General features: G+C 39.3%; 1 protein-coding gene across 1 annotated transcript in view; it reads left to right on the top strand.

Moving 5' to 3' along the window:
* LOC140940524 (DNA damage-regulated autophagy modulator protein 2-like) overlaps positions 1 to 3,084 on the top strand; it is a 19,801-nt gene extending 16,717 nt beyond the window's left edge. The window contains exon 8 of the mRNA XM_073389510.1: positions 1 to 3,084. This exon is cut by the window's left edge and continues 369 nt beyond it. The gene's annotated coding sequence lies outside the window, so the exon portion shown is untranslated.
* The last annotated feature ends 5,532 nt before the right edge of the window (positions 3,085 to 8,616 follow it).

Below are 8,616 nucleotides of genomic sequence, written 5' to 3'. Positions count from 1 at the left end.
ACAAGGGTCGCGAGAAATTTTTGAACTGACGATTTTTTTACTTGGACAACCCGTGACACGGAACCGTACAAATTGAGTTCAAAAAAGATAAAGACAATTTTTGTTTTGTGTTCCCGTCCTGTATAAACCTGAAAATAGGAAAATTCACTGCATAGTTGTGCAACATCGGCAAAGAAATGTTAAAAAAACCGTAATGCACTACCGCCCCCCAAAATTGTTGTTTTGCTTATCTAAACTTGTGGTTTTTGCCGTCCTTTTTTCCGTCGCCGTCTTCGTTGCGTAAGCACAGGTACCCCAAGCTCACGAGTGACAATCGTTGTATTATAAGGGTTTGTATGGGGATTTAAGCGATCGTTATTCAGGGGTCAAAAATAGTAATAAAGATACATCAGAATTTCTGACCTTGTCTCCTTGTCTAAATTCATGGCTTTTTCTTAGCATTTTTGGCCGTTTCAGGGCGATTCAGCGAGTTTAAGTTCTGCCAAGGCAGAATCTCCATACAAATTCTTACAATATTTCTGTTACACTCACTCGTGTGCTTGGGGTACCTGTGGCGTAAGCTGCCTAATGTTACATTAACACTCACTTTGCTGATCTTAGTTATTTTTGTTCCATAACAAACTACGACTGCTCTATCAAACTGATTTAAAACGCCACTTTCCTGCAGTAAATGTACCAACCGCAAATTAATCAGCTAGGTTTGGCTCATGCGTGCCACTGCAACCAGGCCTGCATTCTGTTATGTTATTTCCAAAATAGAGACCTTTAGATTCAAGGACGAGAACAACTACGAGTACGAGATTTAGCTTAAAGTTTTTTCGCGTATTCTCAAAAAGTAGACACCCCGGAAAGCTTCATTGTACTTCTTTTCAGTAGAAAAAATAACACTGTTATCTACATTGGAGAAGGTTAAGCCTTCTCTCGACCGCAAAATGATAAAACTTCTAATATTTGATAACTCGTTTCCACCATTACGACATTCTCGCTAACACTCGTAATAGAATGACGACGGCTACCAAGTTTTCCCGCCTAAATGACGCTGGTTCACGCGCGCGCACTACTTACTATTGAGAAAATCTCGTCCTCGTGGTCTTACTCGTCTTAGAATCTAAAGGTCTCTAAACGATCTCTCCGATCGTCATTTTAGAGTTGAATGTCACACAGGAGTGCAGATGGTACAGTGCAATGAGCACCTGATCCGGACAAATTTTCGGAACGGACAAAAACTTGCACGGATCCGCCTTTCGTTAACAAGGGATCCACGGAACCGTGCAAGTTTTTGAACGGCAAACAGTACTGCAATTTGTAATAGAAATTGCACGGTTCTGTGTAAACGGGTTGCACTGATTAAAAAGTCGTCCGTTCAAAAATTTGGCCGGACTCATGTAAACGGACGCAACATTGTTGGCCAACAACTCCCAACATTGCTGGGAGTTGTTTCGTTCGTTTGCACGTAGCTTTAAAGACCAATAAATAAATTATAGATACTGTGTAAAACTTTGTGTTTAGGTACAAAAGAGTTTGTTTAAAAAGGCTACGTTCAGTCAATTCAGCGGAAAATTGTAGGGATTTATCCCTTCAAAGGATTTCAGTTAGCAGCAGACCGAAGTAAAACATTCCTAGTGACCTCCGTAATAGGAGTTTTAATTGAGTATTTATGTAGGATGATTAGAGAATAGAATATTTGTGTACACTACTTTTTAAACCAGGAGTGTTCCTATCTTATTGATAATATTATTCATGCCAAGGAAAGTAGAGAGATAGGAACTTTAAGGAGCAGTGCGCCGTTGTCCGGCATGCTGCTCGCAAATAGACCTTAGGATCGAGGCTTGGTCATTTTACTGCAAACGACAAACCATATTTGGGACTTAAGATTCGCGGGTGGTAGTTTGCGGCTGCCATGTTTCTTTTTATTCATCTACTTACTTCTATTTTAACTGATAAATTGTCTTCAAAATCGTGCGTTTTTTGAAATAGAATTCGATGGTTAATAAGCAAAAGAGTTCCAAAAAGTCGTATTTCTTCTCAAACGTGTGATTTGTGACGTTTTAGGTTGCAAAAAACCTTGCGGTAAATCACTTACCTCTGAAGCCTGGTCTAGCCGTATACAGTGTAAACGTGAACCTCAAACCGCAAACCTGACGGCAAGGCCCTGGTCACGTGACTTTTTGACCTTCGCGGTTCGCGGGAAACGCCGAAAAACCTCAATCTTAAGGTCTCTAATATACGGAAACAAACGAACGGGAGACTGATAACCCTAAACGAGTAAACTAGTAAACAATGGCCTTTACGAAGCCAGGCGCAAAGAATATCCGCCATGAATTCGATGTTATTTCAGTAACTTAGAAATTTTCAATGGCTTGGAAATTCCACTTAAATGCTTAGCAATGATTAAATTCTCAAAGAATTGATTTTTTTAAAAAAAATTATTTAGTAATTTTTAATCTGCGGCTTATAAACCAAAGATGACACCTTTTTTCGCTTACATGAGCAAATGAACATGTATCTTATGAGTAAGAAAAGCAAAATGTGAGAGCGATTGCTTGCCAATTTTCACTATTGAAAGAACTGAAGCGCATATTAAGCCAGGTATATGTGTGTGGATTGTACCGGCATGATTCAAAAACAAAAAGTGAAAAAGACACATTTGGGGATGCAAAAATTTTAGGAACATTTTATTTCAAAAACGCTCTCGTAGATTTTTTCCAATCTTGCCAAGGTAATGGCAACGGCCTAACTATCAGCACACTAGAGGATTTTAACAGATTATTGCTAGATTTCGAGACTCAATTCCCATGCCATCGTTATTTCGTTGCTAAGGAAGTAGCGATGTCAACAAAACATGCTCTAGAATTAAGTTCGATGTTAGTTAAATATGTGGTTATTAGTTTTTTATATCCAAACCTTGTTTGGTCTCTATGATTTGCTACTGTTATTTATGTTTATGAGTTTTTGAAATATTGCCTCAAAAACAAGTACAAAATTTTGAATTTTGAATGAGACAAAAAGGATATATCGTATCGCAGAAGTCTACCTCTGCCATAGGATTTCTTTTTAGACTGTTCATTAAACTAACACTTGGATTTAAAATGAATTCTGTTCTCAGACTTATTTTCTTTCTTGGTGATATTTTAGAGAGATCTGGACAGGTTATTGACTCCTTTCTTCTGTCTGCCCTATCTAAGCTGCGTCAAGAGAGAATAGGGAGCTTAAACAACGATGACAGTGACGTCAGCGAGAAGGGCAAAAAAGCAATAGGTTTAGATTGGCAAAACAACAACTCTGCACGTGAATCACGCTTTTTTGTACATTTCTTTGCCGTCACTGCACGACTACAACGTAAAAATGCCTAATTTCACGTTTTGTAGAGGACGTGAACACAATACAACGAATTTATTTTTCTTTTCCTGAATTTTATAATTCAACTCCAGCAAAAATTGCCAATATTCGACGAACTGAACGAGATGGAATAAGCACGATTAAGTTTGAAGCAGCGCGACTTCACTTTTTAAGTGACATTTTCGTAGCCGTAGCCGTCGCCATCGTTGTTGCTTAAGCTCTCTAATAATGGGACAGAGAGGGAACCTTAGGGTCTCGGCCGCGATAAGCGAATTTCACTTGATTTAATTTTTGAGGTTGTGATTAGACAGAAGTCTAATTACTGGGACGTCCGCAAATGATAATCGATAATCAAGTCCACGCTTGCTTTCACGCTTGCTTTCACGCTTGCTTTCACGACCTGCCTTCATTGTTAAACCACCTAACAGTGGATGATCAAACTATAAGTATTTGTTGGTGAAAAGGTAAGAGCAAAACGATTTTTTTAAATTCGTCTAATAATTCGTTTTTGTTGCACTTTCTCTGTGACTTGATCTTCCTGTAGATCATCTGGGTGAGTTGCTTCTACAGAAGGTAAATTAGGATTGATTTTGTTGTAAAATGTGACTCTGCTACTCGCATAGATCGCCCTCTCTTTCTTTGAATCCTCCGGAGTCCTGTGTTAGAGAAAAAGAAAGGAATGCTTCAGAATAAAGTAATGAAAGGGTCGGGGAGTTAAGATGCTTACGATGTGGAAAAAAAGAGGGTCTGGATGTCAGTTAGCCCCACCCAGACCCTCAAAAAAGGGGTCAAAGCTTTTTGGGTCCAATCGGTCGCAGATCGATTTGAGTCTAAGGCTCTCTGTATATCATATAAATGGAGTTTCCCTCAACTTACTTGTAAGACCTTTGGACTAGGCCCCATCTTTCAGGTTTCCAAACTGCATGAGACTTGAGAAGGAACCAACAACTAAAGGGACATGCACTATGTAGCCAATGGTTGTTTACCATTCATTTAGGCGAACTGGTCGGTTCACGGTTTGTGCAAATTCACTACATTTTCAATTTAGTCCCGGAAAAGCGTTTACCATTGTACAAGCAGTTCCATTTACCGAAAAAATGGCCTCGAAGGCCTGAAACTAGTATCAAAGATGGCTTTGAAGAAAATGGAACACGAATTTCCGTTTGGAACATTCCGTCCGGAAAAAAAAGAGGACTACCTTCTTCAGGAGTTCCATTGCTCTCGGAAATTTTCCACTGGAATGACCCAAAAAGTGGTGTTCCATTTACTTTCCAACCGGATTTTTCGGAATCTTTTTGTTAATGGTAAACCACCAATATCACCAGTAATTTTTCGCACGTACCATGAAAAGAAGACAATTTTTGAGACAGGTCGTCGATCCTCCGTCTCGTACGCAAAGTCGTACAGGGCGTAAAAGCATTCATCGCCCACAAAAAGTTTCAGAAAATCCCCATATGTTGATTGCTTGACTTTTTTCCACACTGCTATGTATTTTCTGTCCTCAGTCACTTTAAAAATAACGTATTTCCACTGTTTACGTTTTATCTCTTTAAAGGCTGCGACACACTCTTCTTTTACTAGGATTCCAGATGGATTCTACCGAAAAAAAGTAATTCCGTTTACAACATAAGTTACCCTTGACCATGTTTATATGGGAGGAGGTTATCTCTCCCAGAAGCTTATTAAGATCAAAAGGTAGCCTTCCTTGACTCTAAGACGGCTTATGAGGCTTACTACACAAGTCAAACCTGTCAAACCTGTCCTCTGTTCTACGGGAAGACTCCGTCCAACAACCCCTCACTCTTTTTCTATACCATTCTTGGAAGGATATGTACTCCTCCCGTATACTTTTCATTAAAACGTGGTACTCATTTCACTCACCTAGCTCTTATATTATTAAGTCGCCTGAAAAGAAACTCTTCTTGCCATTTTCATGTAGCATTTAATAAACTCTAATGATAAAGGTGCGTTTAGAGAAGATAATTTGTGATATTTTAGTTAAAGGCCCTTTTAAAAAAAACCTGAATGAGAGATTTTCCTACGTTTTCATATACCTGAACTTCTAGAATCCTTACTCTGTTAAATATATCTAGACAGGAGCCTATTAACCTTCTGACCTGAAGCCTGAAAAAAGTACCCCTTCCGGAGCCTCCCCGCATTGGAAGTGCCACGCCCCCATTCCCTGGAAACTGCCTCCTTGGTTCATTGCTAAACCTGGTGTTCATAAGATTGTTACAACTGCTGAAAAAAAGTCCAACGAAGGAAATGATGGTAGAGATCTTAATGACTTGAAATAATACTGAAGTCTATTTCGCGATGGCTTTGTCTTCACGATACCGCTGTAATCACTGCGACCGTTGAGGATGCACTTTCCTAATCTCGTACCCAGATCTCCTGTGGACAGAGTGAGATCTGGCTACGAGATAAGCACTTTCCTTACCAATCTTAGGCTGCGTTCACACGGCATTGGACTAATTTTTGACGGGATACTTCGTTCACACGAGAACGTTCAATATTTTAGCTCTGTTTCACAGAACTTTGAACGGCAAAGTGTCTGAATTTTCGAGCGGTTGAGATGGTTAATTCCGTGTGAAAGTAACATTTAAACGAACTCCGAGTTTTCAAACGGTAGAAAATTTGTCAGGCGCCGTGTGAACATAGCATTAGTCGCTGTTTTCTAATAGTTGTTTCCACTGATTTATTGGATGCGATTTCTGAATCTGTCCTACACTTATGGCACTGTTAGACCTCACAGGCCGGACCTCAGGTCCACGCAATAAGACTCCTCAGCTCTCCTATACATGCGAATAAGCAGCGCATTTACTTTAAGTGTATAAATTCAGACCCTGAAAACTAGCTAACTACCTGATTTTTGAGGTCAGAAACCTCTAAGATCAGGTTGGCCCGTAGTAGGATGTTGGAGTACGCCGGTAGAGAAAATGACTTTTTTAGGCCTCTGTGAAGCAAACAACAACACTGCTAGTGCATGCATGACACTGACACTTTTTAATAAATTTCGGTGCTGTGGATCGCTGCACGACTACAACTTTTAACTTCCTAATGCGACGATTTATAGAGGACTTTAAAACATAAAAGCAATATTTTAATTAATGCCTCTCTCTTTCCGAGCTTGGATTTGGTACCTAAATTAAAAAAATTAATTCTACGAAAATTCGCCTACATTTGACAAACTAAGGGAGTTAGAGGAGGCCCTCAGAAACTTCGGTGATCGAGTCAGAGAGCGCCGAGTCCCAAAATCACCGAAGAATAACTTTCCTTAAAAATTGCTCAGTCTTATAAGCCGCTCTTTAAAAGACAAGTTATGTTGTTATAATATTTTGCGCACATCATAAAGAAAATTCATCTTACCATTTTCACTTCAAACTGTCATTTCTTTGCAATAGGTAACAAAGTCTCTAACCACGCTCCCTCAGCGATTTGCAACAACATGACACTTCAGTACTGCATATGATTTGTCCTAAAAACTTTACCCAACAAAAGATACCCCATCGTAAAGTTAGTTAGAACTCCACACCTGCTGGGGAGCTATCCAGAGACTATAGGCAAAAACTAATTTACTTAGTTCAAGATTTCTGTAGTTACGCTCCACTGATTTGTTTGTATATGAGCCTAGTTGTGAAAACAGTTTGTAAAATCGTGTAGAAGGGGAAAACTTGATTATTTTGGATAACACATTATCACCAGTGGCTTGAGCGTACACTTAAGTTGCCTTAACTCATTAGTGCAGCAATCAGTCTATATTCTTGCAGAGCATGAAGTCTTTCCCTCATAGACTGCATAGATCAAAGTATCAATTGTTGCTACCATTTCATTGCCATTTGATTATAATAGGCATCTCTTATTTAGCTGCAAAACTCCCTGGAGAGCGATTTAATGCTAGGGATCATTTTAAAAGAGCTTTACAGTTACTCGTGCTGTTTTCTTTTGTTATTTATTGAAGTTTTATGTTTCGATACAAGATTGTTTTTAATTCTTCCTATTTTTGGCCTTCTACCCCTACGGAAAGCTCATGCAAAATAGAATGGTCTGCCTGTGACTTTAAATAAAAAAGAAACCCTTGTTGTGGCTGAAGCAAAATCAGAGAAATCACTTCTACATGTTTAATTAAGATCATTACAGATGCAGAATTTTAAAATGCAGCCGCTAAATAAGATTACATTAGTACTGTTGGATGGTAAATGTTGCGCCATGATGTACGACTCAGAAAATATATGCTGTACTAAGAAGAAAATAAGACAACGGTATAGTGGTGTCGTATCAGTATGGGCTGTGGGAATTAGCTGTACATAGTATGGAGTTGACTGTATGTTGTATGAATATTTATGTAAGGAGTTATATAAGAAGAGCGTAGCTCTAGCTGAGGAGGGCTAATTTTGTTAGCCAAAATATTGGCCCCATATAAATCAACCCTTTGCCGTATTACCAGTTTTGTTTTAAACGCTTTTCTTTGGCGTCTTGAAATCCACAAATGACCAAGCTTGTTTGTTCAAGATGGCTAGTGACATGTATGAGCTCCTGCTATAGTGACCATTGGCGTCGTTCTTCACTTTTTATTTATGGCGTTTTAAACGCAAAAAAGAACTTAATAATTATAGCCATAGTCAGCCATCCTGACCTCATGCTTGATGAGGGTAAAAACATGACACATGACTGAAGGTCCCGTCGTTTAAAAGTAAGAATTCTCTTGTATTCTGCACATGCATATAATCATAGAATACAGTCTACTCCCGATAAGACCGATAATTCGAACCTTCAAGGGAAATTGAAAAAAGTTCGAGTTATCGGAAGTTCGAGTTAGCGAGGGTAAAATTATATAGAAAATGATCTGAAGGGAAATGAAAATTGCTTCGAGTTAACGGAAGGTTCGAGACTGCATATCATTAGGCCGCCGTTATGAAAGAGGTCTATGTTGTCTTTTCACGTTCTTAGCGGTTATTGGTCTTATTTTTATGTTTCGCTCAGCTTGGCGGTGGTTCCTACTGTTTGAATTTTGATCAATTTCGTGACACAGCTCCTTAAGGCCAAACATCAAATGCAATACTTGTCACCTTCTTTGTCTATGTTGTATTATTGCTAATAACTCTGTCATGGGGATCGAGGAGCCCGGGGGGGGGGGGGTACTCCATATGATGGCCTATACGGGGAGGCTCCGCCCGAAAGGGGTATCTTTTTTAGGCCTCAGGTATATGAAAGGGTAGGGATTTTACTGGTTGAAGTATATGAAAGGGTAGAAACATCTGTCATTTGGACCTGTGA

The sequence above is a fragment of the Porites lutea genome, chromosome 6, assembly GCF_958299795.1.
Source record: "Porites lutea chromosome 6, jaPorLute2.1, whole genome shotgun sequence".
Taxonomy (NCBI): domain Eukaryota; kingdom Metazoa; phylum Cnidaria; class Anthozoa; order Scleractinia; family Poritidae; genus Porites; species Porites lutea.
The sequence above is the reverse complement of the archived record's forward strand: the minus strand, read 5'-3'. Positions and strand labels throughout refer to the sequence as shown.